The sequence below is a fragment of the Schistocerca piceifrons genome, chromosome 1 (assembly GCF_021461385.2).
Source record: "Schistocerca piceifrons isolate TAMUIC-IGC-003096 chromosome 1, iqSchPice1.1, whole genome shotgun sequence".
NCBI lineage: Eukaryota > Metazoa > Arthropoda > Insecta > Orthoptera > Acrididae > Schistocerca > Schistocerca piceifrons.
The window spans coordinates 475,244,194-475,263,103 of NC_060138.1; positions in this window are offsets into that span (position 1 = coordinate 475,244,194).

Genomic DNA, 18,910 nt, shown 5'->3' on the forward strand with positions numbered 1-18,910 from the left:
CACACAATGTTTTTCCAGTGTTCAGTCGTCCAATGCTTACGCTCCTTACACCAAGAAGGGCGTCGTTTGGCATTTAACGGCGTGATGTGTGGCTTATGAGCAGTCGCTCGACCATAAAATCTAAATATCATTTCACTATCACGTCGGAAACAGTGGACCTAGGGATGTTTAGGAGTGTGGAAATGTACAGACGTACGACACTGGTGACACCCAGTCATCTGACCACGTTCGAAGTCCGTGAGCTCCGCAGAACGCACCATTATGCTCTCTCACGATTTCTAATGATTACTGAGATCACTGATACGAAGTACCTGGCAGTAGGTGGCAGCACAATGCACCTAATATGAAAAACGTATGTTTTTTGGGGTGTCCGGATACTTTTGATCACATAGTGCATGTTCTCGTATGGGGGAGACATTTCAATTGAAAATCGCTTGGCTGGTGACGCCGGACAAATACCAAATTACAGTGCCTGTATTGTTCAGAAATACCATTCAATGTTTCTTTGAACATGCATTCATTATTTCTCTTTTCCAGCCGGCCGGTGTGACCGAGCGGTTTTAGGCGCTTCAGTCTGGAATCGCGCGACCGATACGGTCGCAGGTTCGAATCCTGCCTCGGGCATGGATGTGTGTGATGTCCTTAGGTTAGTTAGGTTTAAGTAGTTCTAAGTTCTAAGGGACTGATGACCTCCGATGTTAAGTCCCATAGCGCTCAGAGCCATTTGAACCATTTTTCTCATTTGCAGCCGTCTGTAGTCTGCATTCCACCCATTGTTTCTCTAATAACCCGTCTTTCAGGCACATCTAGTCTGTCCAGTTTATAGTTTATAATTAGCCATCCATACAAACATTCTGGTCATCTATCTGTGGCATACCGATTTAATTCTGTTTTTCTTTTTGCAAACAGTCTTTGTGAAACCGTACGCTTCCTCTATTTTCTTAACTCTTGTATCTAGTACAAATTTTTCTAGTCCACTCCGCCCTATTTTACCTATTTGTGTTTCACTTTCATTGTTGTTCATCTTATAACCCTTTTCATAACAAAATCTGTTCCGTTCGATTGATCTTACAAGTCCTTTGCCATCTCCTATAGAATTACAGCGTTTTCGTCAGACCTACGAAGCTTTTGTTTCTTCTTTCTGAACATTAATGTGTTCAATTTAAATAAATGTAATCCAAGTGTCCTTCATTTTCATCAGGTAGAGGGAAAAATGTTTTTATACTCCACTTTCTAGATTTATTCTTTATGTTTAATTTACTTGCTATCAATTTCAGAAACAAATTACATCATCCCCAGTAAATCTCGAATCATTCTTGTGAGTTAGTTACAGATGATGCATTTTGAAATCAAAATCTTGTAAATTTTACATCAATAAATACATATAAATTTGATTCGAAAAATGAAAAATATTCTTTTTTTTCGCGAAGTCAGTCTATCGTTGATTGTCCACTTTCGCTACAAGAAACCCAATTCTGGGCTCCGAGCCGCATTTTGGGCCCCTGATCCAATTTGCGGCCCCCATTTCCCATGTTTGGTGTTCCAATTATGTCCCGTGGCTGTGTATTTAGTTCCATTCCCTCGTCATCTCATCAGCAACAAAATCCACTTCCCTAATTGCAGAGTCGTCCGCCTGACCTTGTCGGAGCCCGCATACATTTCCTGTACTTGCGATAGTCCTGCATGCAGGCCTTCAATCTGGGAGGGTACATTCGGTATTATTTTCCTTGACATTTGAAATTTTGTATTCTATTTATGTGTGCCGGATTTTTCTAATTCTGCTTTTACTCTGCCATCATACATTGCGACATTTCATGAAAATCTCGAAATTTTCAGACTATTCCAAATTCACAGCATCATATCGCCTTATTTTAGGTTTAGAGATACATACTTTAGCCGAGGATGGGTTGTAGTACGCGTACTTCTCTTCAGAAAAATACTTGTTTCTCTCGGATCGGAAGACTAGCTGCGGAGTGACTAAAGTAACTGGGGGCACCAGCCAAACTTCGACTTTGCCCCCAACACCTCCCAGTGCGCCCTTCCGACAACTCCCCATTCTTTTCAAATTTCTGATAGATTCTCGTCATTGCTTAGCTCATTTATTCGTTTACTGAGACCGACACGAATTTGCAATGAAGTAGAGGGTATATATTTCACTAACTTTTCTTGTATGGGGCAGTTCAAAACATGGAACAACACAGCCCAAAGTTCCGTAGGTTACAAAAAATTCACGATTAGTTTTTCACCAGAAACCCGCCTTCTCCAGCCCCCGCCCCGTTCCCCACACCACGCCAAATCCCGTTTGTTTAAAGAATCGAACGCAGCTGTATGATACTGCGTTTAAAGTTTGTTGGAAGTCACTAAGAGTTTTCATTGTCAAACGCTGGATGAATATAGTCTGGATAATTTGCGCTTCGCATTAAGAACAGATCAGTTTTCCACGCATGACGTCATACTCTTGAACTATGTTTCATATAGTGATATAATTTTGCAGGTGCATTGAGTGGTCTTTGTGGATACTGTGTGTAAGATGTGTTGCGGATAGAGCAAACGGTCGACCTAGAGAAAGGACAGAACGCGAGGACCGAGCAGTCGTCAGACATGCACTCAGAGCCCCGGAGTCTTTATTATCATCGATCCGGCGTGCAACTAGTGCTTCAGGGACCACAAGGACCTTTAATAGGTGGCTCACAGAAAGGGAACTGAGCTCACGGCACCGATTTCACCGACTACGATCGAACACTGCACACCGACGACCCCGTTTGCAGTGCTGTCGGACACATTCGGCTTGGAATCTCATTTATTGGAATGGGATTATCTTCAGTGACGAGCCCCGCTTCGAACTGAGTCCCGGCGACAAACGGAGACGCATTTGTAGACGCCAAGGACAGCAGCGGGGTACCAACCTGACTGTCACTCGCCATACGGCCCGACAACCAGGAATGACAGTCTGTGGTGCCATTTCATTTCATAGCAGGAACTCTCTGGTTGTCGTTCGCGGCACCCTCATAGAACAGTGGTAAGTCGCATACATTCTACGCCCCGTTTTGTTGTCCTTCGTGACAAGCCATTCTGGACTTAACGAGGAGTGACCAAAAAGCAACGGGATTTTTTTCAGTTTCAGTGTACCCGATTTTCAAATTTTTTATCTTGTTGGTGCACATGTTCCAGATGTATGTTTCCATTTTCAGCTCTTTTGAGTATTTAGGTTATCGTTGACAAACTGCCTATTGGCTTCTGTCTCGGGTTCTTCGGCCGACATTCATCTAATGATTTTACTGACGTTTCGCCAGCACGAGTGGCTGGCATTGTGAAAGCTTCACCCTCCATTGCCGGTGGTGAACTGGAGCCGAGCTCGCGGCCGCAGACTATATGTACCTGGCGCGCCAACGTCCGAGGGCTTCTCCGCGGTCATTTGCGGTGCTGTTCTCCTCTTGCTACCTGCGACGGTCGTTCGCTGCAGTACGGGAAGCCACGATCCGTTTACATTAAGGCTTTCCTCTTTCTTGTTGAAGCTGTTCGCGTGTTTTTGTATTTCTACAGCTTCTCTGAAAAAACGCGTGTGATAGTGCTTCTCTACAGCCAGAACTTCCGTTTTGGCGAATTTTATTACGTGGTCGGTCTCACTCAGTGAGTGCTCTGCCACGGCCGATTTCTCCATCTGCCCCAACCTGCAATGTCAAAAAAATGGCTCTGAGCACTATGGGACTTAAGTTCTGAGGTCATCAGTCCCCTAGAACTTAGAACTACTTAACCCTAACTAACCTAAGGACATCACACACACCCATGGCCGAGGCAGGATTCGAACTTGCGACCGTAGCGGTCGCGTGGTTCCAGACTGTAGCGCCGAGAACCGCTCGGCCACCCCGGCCGGCCCTGCAATGTCGCTTATGTTCTTTGATTCTGGTGTTGATTGATCGTCCAGTCATTCCGACATAAACTTTCCCCACATGTGCATGGTATACGGTACGTCAGTAAAATCATTAGATGAACGTCGGCCGAAGAACCCGAGACAGAAGCCAATAGGCAGTTTGTCAACAAGTGGCCACGAAAGCCTTTACAATTTTGTATCGTTGACAGTCGAAAAGGTTATACGGGTTGTCAAGTGCTTGGTGAATTTCGAAAAAATCGATCAAAGAACCTGCATTAAATTATGCTTGAAAAATGTAGTAAAGTACAGCACCGCATTCGAAATGTTGACTGTGGCTTTTGGTGAATCTATTATGAATAAGACAAGAGTTTACTAGTTGAACAAACGTTTCAAATAGGATGGAGAAGACATCGAAGACGGTGATCGCCCTGGTCGCCCAGCGCATCAGTTACTGACGACAGTGTGGAAAAAGTAAAGTAAATAATTGTGAAAGATCGCCGAATCACCATCAGAGAGGTTTCTGATGATGCTGGCATATTATTTGGCACATGCCAGCAATTTTTTTGGATGTTTTCTGCATGAAAGGTGTAGCAGCGAAGTCTGTTCCGAAATTGTTTGATTTCGACCAAACACGACGTCGATTATACATAGCTCTGGAATTGCAGAATAAAATCGACAACGATCCAGAACTTTTAAACAAGATTATAACTGCTGACGAAACATGGGTATACGAGTATGAGGTGGAAACCGAGGTCCAGTCGTTCCAACAGAAACTGACTGAAGAGCCAAGACCAAAAAAAAAAAATCACATGTGAAGGTTCCTCTCATTGTTTTCTTTCGATTACAATGGGATAGTGCATCGTGAGTGTCTGCCGTATGGTCGTTCGGTCAATAAGGAATACTACCTGGAACTTATGTGCCGTTTGTGTGAAGCAATCCGAAGAGAACTACCAGAATTGTGGCGAAACCACTCGTGATAATTGCATCACGGTAATGCTCCCGCACACACCTCGTGACTTATGGCAGAAAACAAAACCGTTATGTTGCCTCAGCCACCGTATTCCCCGGACATGCCCCCCCCCTCCCCCTGCGAGTCCTTTACATTTTCGAGGCTGAAGAGAATCATGAAAGGACGTCATTTTGCCAACGTCGATAAGATAAAAACAGAATCACTGAAGGAGCTGAACACCATAACAATAAGTGAGTTGCAGAAGTGCTTCAAAAATTGGAAAAAGCGGAGGCACAAATGTATCATACCTGATGGGGATTACTTTGAAGGGAACAAAGTTGATGTTGATGAATAAATGAAGATTCTTTAAGAAAAATAAAAAAATTCCCGTTGCTTTTTGATTTCACCTCCTCTATTTCATCAAAATCATGCCATCCCGCACACGGTGAGAGTTTCTATTGCTGGTCTTCGTGCTTGCCAAATTCACCTTGACGTGGAAGGTCCCTGGATCTCTCTTCAATTGAAAAGGTTTGGAGCATTTTGGGCAGAGCCCTAGAACCAGCTCGGGATTTTGAAGATCTAACGCACCTATTGGACAGAATTTGCCAAGATATTCCTCTGGAGGACATCCAATAATTCTGATAATCAATGCCAACTGCTTGCTTAAGGGTCAGAGGTGGACCAATGCTCAATTTGTGAAGCTCTTTCTCTTAAATAAAACATCTAATCTTTTCTGAACTTGTAATCATTTGTTTATTTGTACATGTACATCACGTCTACCGGTTTTCGTCCCAATCGGATAACTCCTTAGCTGTGCGTCGTTTTTTCTCTTAGAACGTCTATTCGCGAGATGAAGTGGGTCGATCAAATAGGCTCAGTCGTGTAGGTAAACGAAATATCGGGCTAAGATAGTTGGTGGGATACTGAGAAACCGTATTTTGTCCACAAAAGAGATTTCATACAAAGCTCATCACGCCATCCCCCAAGAGTAAACAACAGATCGTTGCAAGACGAAGCTCTCAACAATGCAGGCGTCCCTGTAGCTGTTCACGCCGTTCCTTGGCACCAGTCTGAGACGAGACCATTTGTGTGGAACATGAATGTGTTCGTCTCCGTCGGCGGGGTGGCCGAGCGGTTCTAGGCGCTACACTCTGGAACCGCGCGACCGCTACGGTCGCAGGTTCGAATCTTGCCTCGGGCATGGATGTGTGTGATGTCCTTAGGTTAGTTAGGTTTAAGTAGTTCTAAGTTCTAGGGGACGGATGACCTCAGATGTTAAGTCCCATAGTGCTCAGAGCCATTTGAACCATTTTTATTCGTCTCCAATCAGCAAAACCTTAAGACAACCATGAAATGCAGGAAGAGTACGGAGCAGCGAGAGCAGTCAGAAGGTAAGTCGTCAACAGACATTAGAGTTCTGCCAATCCGTGGCACGCGAAACACAGTGTCAAATCCAGTGCCACTTTTACGGTAATACATTTGGTGATCTTCGACGCTGATGTTATATTGAAAGTGATTTGATTTTGCAAAACTATTCATCCAGACTTTATCATAGCTAATCTGCAGTGGTTTTATGTTGGAGAAGCCTGAGTTTCATAAATCGTGTAATTACGAGAACAGAATACTATAAATTATTCAGCCCTTTCTGAGGTCTGCGTGCTTATAGCATTCGCTCGTACAGATGATGGTCGAGTTCACCGCCATGGGGTCTCTAGATACACAATCTCCATGCAGGGCTTAATAAGAAATAATACACATTATAAGAATCTATAATGCATTATAGATGGATTTTAAGCATGCAAGAACTTTTCGCTCGTAGTAAACCTCCAAAAATATCTCAATTTAGCCTTTGAGTCGGTAGATCGTGGTATAAGGGCAGTACAGCATAACTGGGCACGATTTTCCACTGGAGTTTTGCGGTAATTAAGTCAGTCTGTCCTCGAACTGACTCAGTGAGGCACCGCGTAGGAATTCTTCCTATCTATTATGAGCAGATGCCCTCGTAGTTTTACGTCCCCTTGTAGAGCGTAGCTGTGCTGTCAGATGCTAAAAGTGCGATATTACTGTCTACGGTTAACGGAATAAAACACGATGAAGTTTCATTTATGCAAATAAGTTTTACGTGGGATGCCTTTATGGTGCGTTTATTTACGAAACACCGTAAAATGAACTTACTCATACTGATTATAAGCTAATTATTAACCGTACTAGAGCATGGTCTACCGCATGACTAGATTGAAAGGATCGACGGTTACCGACCATGACGCACAGTCTGTAACTTGAACATACAGTCGGTATAGTTCGTATAAGATCGTACATCTTCGGTTATACCAAAGTTATTCACTTATTTATTATTATCATTCATTTGTTTATTAATATCCAGACATTGAGCAATTACTGAAAGATAGTATTTATGACCTGTAAGCTCCTCCTAATGTCTGAGTGGCATAAGGCAGCTTTTGTTAGCAAATATATATTAATAACAATATCTTGATTCGCACCAGAAAAAAATGTTCTTTCCCTACGTATCTCTTTGCTGACGTCAAGAGCGATTTCTGCATTGGCACCTCACCCACTGGATGTTAAAGTGCCAGATGGCCAATCGCCACTGTAAGCCATGTGGAAATCTACGGCGCGCTCATTACTCCGTATGTACTGCAGCGCTGATACATTCACTTCACCTATGTAAAATAGCAAAATTGGAAATAAAGTAAAATGCACTCTTATCTGCAAATAGGGGGTATCTTATAAGCATAAAACTCTTTTTTGTTAGGAAGTAAATTTTTCGTTTCATTCATAAGTGTATTAAAATAGACTGAACATGAACGGAACAAAAAGAGATTCGAAATTATTGTTTCTGCTGACTTATTATAAAGGTGGGTAAGTTTTGTGGTGTTTGTGCCAATGCAGTTTTGGTATCCTCATTTCCGGTATCGTGCTACCATATGCACTTGGTTTCTCGTATCCATAGCATTGAATCAGTGGTGATCGTTGGTTTTATAAAGATTTTAGTATTCTTTTGGAGGTACTCACGAAGCAAGTTTTTACATCCCATCACAGTATCTCACTGTGGGAAAAAATTTGTAGATGGTGTCAACTGTTTCGAAATACAGTGACGTTTCTGATTGTCCTCTACTGCGCCTTTAAACACTAGATCATAATTGTGATTTGATTCTTTTCGCACTGTCGCATAAGCCAACCGTGAGGCTATCGCCCCCATAGCGTTGGCCGTTTGCTCACAAGTAGACACTTTCGTTCAACACATTCAGTCAACTGGCGTTCAAGTCTTAGTTCAGAGTGATCTTTGACCGGGCTAAAGAAGGCACTTGATTCGCATATGTTTACCTATCAAGTATTTCCGAAACCAGTTTTGCTTTGATTCTTTCAGTACAGGAAAAACTTCACGTGATTGATCGATTTTGCTAATTTTTCCTTTCCATTTTATTTTTATTTATTTTTTTCCTTTCTTTTCTTCGTGCTTGATGAAGCCGTTGTGAGGAGCCCAAGGTTTCCCCTTTTGCTCCGGTATACTTACGCACCTGATGAGTAATATCTCTTTCATAAAGTGCCTCATTCGAAATTACTTCAATAGAAACGTCGCTCTCCACATCCGTCATCGATTTTGAAGATGTTTTTACCCCTAAAAAAACGATATTAAAAAGTACTGAAACTGATACTACCTGGAACATCTATCGGTGACGAAACATACAGAGATTTAGGCCTGTGTCATACTTTGTCAAACTTTCCAGTGAAGTCATAGGAAAAGATTGAATTCCATGCAATTTTATACGCGTAAAGATCGAGCGCAACAACAAAGAATCATCATCCTCATGGCGTCAGGTGTTACGTAGTTTACACTCTTGTATCTACAATGGCGACCAGCCCCAACCACGCACGAGTAGTTATCGGTGTCTACGGCGAGACGACTCGAATGGCGTACTGGTGACAAATTACATTGCTGGCCATTAAAATTGCTACAGCACGAAGATGACGTGCTACAGACGCGAAATTTAACCGACAGGAAGAAGATACTGTGATATGCAAATGATTAGCTTTTCAGAGCATTCACACAAGGTTGGCGTCGGTGGCGACACCTACAGCGTGCTGACATGAGGAAAGTTTCCAAGCTATTTATCATACACAAAGAGCAGTTGACCGGCGTTGCCTGGTGAAACGTTGTTGAGATGCCTCGTGTAAGGACGAGAAATGCGTACCATCAGGTTTCTGACTTTGATAAAGGTCGGATTGTAGTCTATCGCGATTGCGGTTTATCGTATCGCGACATTGCTGCTCGCGTTGGTCGAGATCCAATGACTGTTAGCAGAATATGCAATCGGTGGGTTCAGGAGGGTAATACGGAACGCCGTGCTGGGTCCCAACGGCCTCGTATCACTAGCAGTCGAGATGACAGGTATCTGCAGCCACGTCTCGATCCCTGAGTCAACAGATGGGGATGATTGCAAGACAACAACCATATGCACGAACAGTTCGACGAAGTTCGCAGCAGCATGGACTATCAGCTCGGAGACCATGGCTGCGGTTACCCTTGACGCTGCATCACAGAAAGGAGCGCCTGCGATGGTGTACTCAACGACGAACCTGGGTGCACGAATGGCAAAACGTCATTTTTTCGGATGAATCAAGGTTCTGTTTACAGCATCACCTTGGTCGCATCCGTGTTTGGCGACATCGCGGTGAACGCACATTGGAAGCGTGTAATCGTCATCGCCATACTGGCGTATCACCCGGTGTGATGGTGTGGGTGACACTGGTTACACGTCTCGGTCAGTTCTTGTTCGCACTGACGGCACTTTGAACAGTGGACGTTACATTTCAGATGTGTTACGACCCGTGGCTCTACCCATCATTCGATCCCTGCGAAACCCCACATTTCAGCAGGATAATGCACGACCGCATGTTGCAGGTCCTGTACGGGCCTTTCTGGATACGGAAAAGGTTCGACTGCTGCCCTGGCCAGCACATTCTCCAGATCTCTCATCAATTGAAAACGTCCGGTCATTGGTGGCCGAACAACAGGCTCGTCACATTACGCCAGTCACTTCTGTTGATGAACTGTGGTATCGTGTTGAAGCTGCATGGGCAGCTGTACTTGTACACGCCATCCAAGCACTGTTTGACTCAATGCCCAGGCGTATCAAGGCCGTTATTACGGCCAGAGGTGGTTGTTCTGGGTACTGATTTCTCAGGATGTATGCACCCAAATTGTGTGAAAATGTAATCACATGTCAGTTGTAGCATAATATATTTTTCCAATGAATACCCGTTTATCATCTGCATTTTTTCTTGGTGTAGTAATTTGAATGGCCAGTAGTGTATGTACACGAACCTTTTTTGCGATTCAGTCTATTTATTAATGAAAACCGTATCAGAATTCAGACAGTAGTTGCTGAGATTCCAACGAGAACTATATTCTCTAATATCTGACATGCCCTTCACTACAAGTCGTTTAGGAAATCAGTAGTAGTCCGCGCCGTCGTTCCAGTAGGGGTAACTGATGCGGGCCTGCGTTGCAGTTGTGTAACCTTGCACCTGTCTGCCACTCACAGCTAAACGGCAATAGCTCGTTTTCACAATGTCGGCAGAATTTAATTTGCCGTAGTTCAGGCAGTTTGCTTAAAATATTTATATATTTTGTAAAAACACCTCCCTCGTTAATCAGTAGTGTACCTATTAGTAACAAACTGTGGCAAAATCTCTACAGTAGTTCCTGAGATTAGCGCAAACATATGTACAGAAAAAACGATGAGGGACTTCATAAGGTTAATATAAACGCGAGATAAGCTATTGCGAATGTGAAATGCTGGTACATTAAAAACCGGTGTAACCGCCAGACTGTTGAATGCAAGCATGCAGACGTCCATGCTTTGTGTTGCCCAGATGCCAGATATCAGCTTGTGAGATGCAGTTCCACGGCTGTTACACTTGGACGGTCAATAACAGGACGGTTAATGCTGGTTATAGGTGACGCTAAAGTTGTCCCACACGTGCTCGACTGGAGACAGATCTAGTGATCCAGCAGACCAAGGCAAATTGTCGACACTCTGTTAGCATGTTGGGTTACAATAGGGTTTTGTGGACGAGCGTTATCCTGTTGGAACGCCTCTCCTCCTCCCCCCTCCACCCCCTTCGAATGCTGATCATGAATGGTAGCAGAAGAGACCGAATCACCAGTCTGACGTACAGTTTTGCAGTGAGAGTGCGTGGGATAACAACGAGACTGCTACAGGTGTCACATGAAATCGCACCCCAGGCCATAACTCCACGTGCAGGTCCAGGTGTCTAGCACAGAGACTAGGGACTCAACTGGCCTCCTCCTAACCAAGACCCGGCCGTCCCTGACGCCGAGCCTGGAACAGCTTTCACCAGGAAACACTACAGACCTCCACTCTGCTCTCCAGTGAGCTCTAGATTGACACCACTGAAGTCGAAAATGGCGGTGGTTTGTAGTCAGTAGAATGCACACCACAGGGCTTCTGGCTCGGAGCTATCTTTGAAGTAACCAATTTGTCACAGTTAGTTGTGCCACTTTGGTGCCAACTGCTGCTCAGATTTCTGTTGCAGATGCAGTACGATGCGCCAGAGCCATACGCCGAACTCGACGGTCTTCCCTCTCGGTTGTGCCGCGTGGCCGTCCGGAGCCCCATCTTCATGCGCAGTACATTCCCGTGACACCCACTGCCGACAGTCTACATCTACATCTTCAGTTATTCTCCACAAGCCACCCAACGGTGTGTGGCGGAGGGCACTTTACGTGCCACTGTCATTACCTCCCTTTCCTGTTCCAGTGGCGTATGGTTCGCGGGAAGAACGACTGCCGGAAAGCCTTCGTGCGCGCTCGAATCTCTCTGATTTTACCTTCGTGATCTCCTCGGGAGGTATAAGTAGGGGCAAGCAATATATTCGATACCTCATCCAGAAACGCACCCTCTCGAAACCTGGACAGCAAGGTACACCGCGATGCAGAGCGCCTCTCTTGCAGAGTCTGCCACTTGAGTTTGCTAAACATCTCCGTAACGCTATCACGCTTACCAAATAACCCTGTGACGAAACACGCCGCTCTTCTTTGGATCTTCTCTATCTCCTCTGTCAACCCGACCTGATACGGATCCCACACTAATGAGCAATACTCAAGTATAGGTCGAACGAGTGCTTTGTAAGCCACCTCCTTTGTTGATGGACTACATTTTCTAAGGACTCTCGCAATGAATCTCAACCTGGCACCCGCCTTACCAACAATTAATTTTATATGATCATTCCACTTCAAATCGTTCTGCACGCATACTCCCAGATATTTTACAGAAGTAACTGCCGCATACTCCCAGATATTTTACAGAAGTAACAACTACCAGTGTCTGTTCCGCCATCATATAATCATACAATAAAGGATCCTTCTTTCTATGTATTCGCAATACATTACATTTGTCTATGTTAAGGGTCATTTGCCACTCCCTGCACCAAGTGCCTATCCGCTGCAGACCTTCCTGCATTTCGCTGCAATTTTCTAATGCTGCAACTTCTCTGTATACTACAGCATCATCCTCGAAAAGCCGCATGTAACTTCCAACACTATCTACTAGGTCATTTATATATATTGTGAAAAGCAATGGTGCCATAACACTCCCCTGTGGCACGGCAGAGGTTACTTTAACGTCTATAGACGTCTCTCCATTGAGAACAATCCAGCCACACAGCTGGTCTGATATTCCATAGGCTCTCATTTTGTTTATCAGGCGACAGTGCGGAACTGTATCGAACGCCTTCCGGAAGTCAAGGAAAATGGCACCTACCTGGGAGCCTGTATCTAATATTTTCTGGGTCTCATGAACAAATAAAGCGAGTTGGGTCTCACACGATCGCTGTTTCCGGAATCCATGTTGATTCCTACATAGTAGATTCTGGGTTTCCAGAAATGACATGATACGCGAGCAAAAAACATGTTCTAAAATTCTACAACCGATCGATGTCAGAGATATAGGTCTATAGTTTTGCGCATCTGCTCAACGACCCTTCTTGAAAACTGGAACCACTTGTGCTCTTTTCCAATCATTTGCGATCTTCCGTTCCTCTAGAGACTTGCAGTACACGGCTGTTAGAAGGGGGGCAAGATCATCGCTTACTCTGTGTAGAATCGTTTTAGTATCCCGTCAGGTCCAGTGAATTTTCCTCTGTTGAGTGATTTCAGTCGCTTTTCTATTCCTTGGACAGTTATTTCGATGTCAGCCATTTTTTCGTTCGTGCGAGGATTAAGAGAAGGAACTGCAGTGCGGTCTTCCTCTGTGAAACAGCTTTGGAAAAAGGTGTTTAGTATTTCATCTTTAAGCGTGTCATCATCTGTTTCAATGCCAACATCATCCCAGAGTGTACAGTGGCTAAATTCCTGTCAAGTCACTGTGCAATACTGCAGGAGAAACATCTAGCTACTCGTAGCCCCAGTACACGGCCTCGTTCAAACTCTGTGAGCCGTTGATACTGGCGTCTTCGTCGTCTCAAAGGCATTTCTGACTAACATCAACTGACTACGTCCAATCTCAAAGGTAACTAACGCTCACAATCGTTATAGATTGTATTTAAAGCAAATCTGGTTTTCATACTCATAGTGGCGCTACTTGCGCCACTCTTGCGCTACCGGCGCAAAATTTGAATATACGCCATCTTCTAGATGTAGGAACACACCTACCAACTTTCGTTTATCTCGCTCAACTTCTTGGAGCTGGTTTTTTTCCCGTCAGTATAGAAGAAGAGAAACCAGAAGAAGAACATACGTAACGCATATGTGTATGTAGTCAAAGTAACAAGTAAAGAATATGGGAAACGAGGTAAAACCCAATAACAGGTTGATAAAGCCGAACACACTGATTATTCAAAAAAGATATAGTATAATGTTGATGAATTAAGTAGTTCTGAAAGCGGTGCTGATATTCAAGACAATAAAAGCGGGTTAAAAGCTGTGAGCTATCTGGGGAAGTTAGCCTTGCATTACTGAGCAACTGTTTCACCAGGTATACAGTCTAGCTTACCAAATTCCCAACCAGACTAACATTAATTAGAATCTTTTAATAGTCATCTTACGACAACCGGTTATATATATATATATAAAGAGAATTTAAATAAAAAGAAATAAATCAGTTTATATTTGGACATTTATTTTAACATTGATCATTGTTCTGTTAAAATTTCAGCATATCAAACTTGATTCATAACTAAACTGGTGCCTTATTTAGGATTGTGAAAATGTGAGTTTGTAACCTTACAGAACACATCAAATATGGAGCCAAGATTGGGAGACTGCATACAACACTACATTTATAAAATAACACACGAAGGACGTTGAAACATATGCAAGAGGAAATTAACTACAACCAACCGATTCAATTTTCACCCAAAGAAGTTATGTTCATAGCGCAATCCTGTCCGTCATGAAATTATCACACACTGGTATACTAAACTGATACTAACTCTCTGTGAAATCTTCCCGAAAAGAATAGCTGAGGGCTACTTTGATGATTACACCACATGCTTCACGTGGTCAACTTGGTTTACACAAAGAGTGTAACTCCACAATAATTTTGATAATTAAAATAAATTACATCGAAACGCAATTTACAAAGGAAAAAGCTCGAACTGGTTAATATCGTCTTACTATTAACCTGATGGGTCAAACAATTGTATAAGCACGTGGTACTGGTCTCACAAAGTGCACCCCACGTGGGTTGAACATAAAGAAAAGTTGCTACATTGAAAAATATTGTCAAGACGAGACGTTATAATCTCACGCACATTCGCATTTAAGACTGATGATCTTAGTTAGAGTTACGGGTCATCAACATGTGGTTCCACTTTACTCACAAAGTAGTGACAAAGCAACTACTCGAAGATATTCTGAACTTCACACTCGAATTACACTGCGTTGCAATTTAAGATAACATTAGATATTTTAGATCTAAACCTGAAATAAAGGTGATTAAATTTTCAGTTAGGCTGAACTTAAGAAATCCATTGTCCTACGGACTTAGCAGACACGCGCTTAGCCGGAGATCTTACCACTTCAGACGCTCGCCGCGGACAAACTGCCGTGGGCCCCTACCAAGGGTGCTTCCAGATACAAAACGGAAGTGACGAGAGAGGCAGCTTCCTATACCAACATGACAAGGGACGGACAGGACCATACTAAGGATAGAAACCTCTTTGTTTTTAGAAAGCGTAGGTACCTGTTCCGACGTTGGTCCTACTGTTCTCTAGCAGACAGGCTTGTCTGCTACCATCAAGAATGCAACTAGAAATACATTGCTCATTCATCCTTTCACATAGAAGGGAAGGGGGATGACAGTATCTTATCATATACAGTATATAAAAGAAAGCAGATGTTGCAATGTTCCGTATGAGACTATGTGGCATGAATTACATATAAACTGTGTTTTAAAGTGTAGTAGTGTGACAGATCGTTCTTGATTATGTGTAAAAGTAACACGTTCCACTGCTCAGTCTCCTCCCAGATAGAGTCAGAAACACCACAGTAAATTTATAAGTGGAATGTATGCCGTATATGACAACAGATTTAAAAAATTAACATGAAAGGAATCCAACAGAGACCTTTCAACAGCAACTCTTCGTCTACAAAGAGGCTGAACGTTGCGGGAGCCGCAGGCACGCTCTCTGTTAGCCAAATGCAATACCATTTTCAAACACTTCTCATTGGTGTGCGTTCTCCGTCGATGGGAAAAAAATTGTGCTTCTGTTTTTTGCATTGAATCAGTCCGGGCAGAGGGAAGTGGAAGAGGGGAGGGGCAGGAGTTGGAGCTGGGTAAAGTGAGGGAATTTTGTGAACGGAAACAGTGCTCGGCCGGGCACATATCTGTATATGTGAGCTCCCTTTTTTCCGAGGCGTCCTTCCGCCGCCGCAAGCCCACGGCTGCCACTATCGGAAATCCGCGCCGACTTTCTGGGGATAATTACGGTCTGGGTTTTTAATTAGTTCCCGTGCCGAGGTATTAATCCTCGGCGCCAGCGCGGCGCGGTATTCGGCCGGGCGCTGCCTTTTGCCGCTTAATCGCCGCCGCCCGCCGTCTTCACGCCGCCGATATTGCCGTCGACAGGTGGCCGGAACGCGCGCCCACCCCCGCACCTCCCCCACTTCCGCCCCCTCAACTGTGCACAAAGCGGGGCCACCAAGTCTCCCGGTAACAGGATTACAGCTGCCCAAAGACCGCACCCGGCACCGGTAAGCCCTCTGGTACATTTATCCGCGAACGCCGTCCTCAGTCACAGCGCGTCAAAGCTGAATAGCCTGATACGGCACGCGGCCTTGTGATAATGAACTAACGGAATTTATCTGGCATACTATACTGGTCCACGAGCTCCAGACCGTAGGAATTTTTTTGTTGCCCTTCCTTTTGTTCACAGCAAATCAGGGCAGCAAGTAAGGTGGAGCAGATATAACATTACCCATCTGCGCAAGGTAGCAGTGTTGTTAAAAGGAGTAAACGGTGAGATTACGTGGCTATCAACAAGCATTTCATTAGGGATTGTCTGTGATAGGCATATTTTTGTTATTAATAAGCTGCTGCCGGCCGGGGTGGCCGAGCGGTTCTAGGCGCTACAGTCTGGAACCGCGCGACCGCCACGGTCGCAGATTCGAATCCTGCCTCGGGCATGGATGAGTGTAATGTCCTTAGGTTAGTTAGGTTTAAGTAGTTCTAAGTTCTACGGGACTGATGACCTCAGAAGTTAAGTCCCAAAGTGCTCAGAGCCATTTGAACCAGCCCAAAGACTTCCAAGAAGAGGTGGAATGGCCAGCATCTCGACGAAGACCAATTGGAAAACCACGAACAAAACGAGAACAGGTGAAGGATGATGCGAACCGATGAGGACTACAATGGGACGAAATGCTAAATAATAGCCTGTGAGAGAAAAGAAAAGCATGGAGGAGGCGCTGTGGGTTGTCGGGACACAGTATGAACTGACAGCCTGGAGCACAACAGTTCTTATTCCCGTGTCTCAGCTGGCTCTCCAGGCGGACTAGCATGCTAAGTACAACCAGTTTAAGAAATGTGCAACCCGGTCTGAAATGTCGCAAAGGAGTTTACTTTCTTCCAGGTGGCGGTAGGCTCTGTATTAAATGAAAGGACACTGTTTCATCTTCCCTCCTTTCATCGTCACTGACATTCTGCTATCACGCATGAATTGATATGTAATGTGTTTCTGCCTCTCTTAAGATTGTGGCAACTAGACTGCTGGTGCACTAATGTCTTTCAAGCGGGACTCATGCGGAGACGTCTGGTGATCGCTTCCGGCGTAACCTCTAAACGGAAAGGTTGGTGCTTTGGCCTCATCTTATAGGTCTGGCTCAGTCCACATCGTCCAATATGCAGAGCCACAAAGTTCTACAGGGTCGCAAGTATCACGCGAAAAGTTGATTGACTCTCTTCATTTTGTGGTTTCCAATCAGTCACGCAGTGAACTAGTGTTTATTCAGTCGCATACTTTTTATACAATTTATTAAATCGTATATTGAGACCTGATATGTTAACTTGGTAATGATCAGGGCAACTTCGTTTAAGAGAAGCAGCAATGCGTGTGCATCGACGCTTACAGGTTTAGGGACGCTGCTATTTAAGTCACTTGATTACTACATGATATCTCAGATCGAAAGAGCACATGGCCTAAACTGTGGATTTCAGGCCGAGCTTAGGCCACCTGCTGTTTTTCATTATTTATGATTTTTGCTGGTGCATTTCTAGAACTTCGTTCTAGACGCACTAGATTACTTCAATGCAGATTTCGTGACTCTGGATTTTTTATTGTGACCAAATGGATCTCGTGTTTAGCATGAATAAAGAATGTGTACACATAGAGTATTAGGTAAACTGATTTGCAAACAGTTTTATGTTTTTATACTCTCATGCAGCCTCCCAGATCATTCACGTGGGTTGAGACAACATCAACAACACGGGTAAATAAATAGCTTAGTGCACTAATTCCTCCAATACCATTACATCATCATATGAAATGCTTAAACAGGCTGCAAGTATGATGAACGTGCTGTGTTGGCACCGTTTCTTGAGTTGAGGTTCTGTGACATTCTTTTGAGCTTTAGGTGATCATAAACGACGCGCTTACTACCCCTAAGTTACGGCAAGTGAAGTTCAAGAAATTTTGTGAGTGTGAAATTAACCGTTTCCGGTTGCAATAACTATTTCTTCTAAAAGATTATTCAACTATGGTTTTTTCCCGCTGTTGGTGAGCCTGATATATTAAGGGATATCGTGCGTGAGTGCATTACAGTACACTGTACCTTGACGGTCAAAACACTGTTTCTTGGTACCTCAATATAAATCTTTTAATAAAGATTCCAGAAATTAATAGTTAACGGGTAATGTTCTGTGAGACTGTAAATTATATGTTGTTGTTGTCGTGGTCTTCAGTCCTGAGACTGGTTTGATGCAGCTCTCCATGCTACTCTATCCTGTGCAAGCTGCTTCATCTCCCAGTAACTACTGCAACCTAAATCCTTCTGAATCTGCTTAGTGTATTCATCTCTTGGTCTCCCTCTACGATTTTTACCCTCCACGGTGCCCTCCAATACTAAATTGGTGATCCCTTGGTGCCTCAGAACATGTCCTACCAACCGATCCCTTCTACTAGTCAAGTTGTGCCACAAATTTCTCTTCTCCCCAGTCCTATTCAATACCTCCTCATTAGTTATGTGATCTACCCATCTAATCTTCAGCATTCTTCTGTAGCACCACATTTCAAAAGCTTCTATTCTCTTCTTGTCCAAACTATTTATCGTCCATGTTTCACTTCCATACATGGCTACACTCCATACAAATACTTTCAGAAACGACTTCCTGACACTTAAATCTATACTCGATGTTAACAAATTTCTCTTCTTCAGAAACGCTTTCCTTGCCATTGCCAGTCTACATTTTATATCCTCTCTACTTCGACCATCATCAGTTATTTTGCTCCCCAAATAGCAAAACTCCTTTACTACTTTAAGTGCCTCATTTCCTAATCTAATTCCCTCAGCATCACCCGACTTTATTCGACTACATTCCATTATCCTCGTT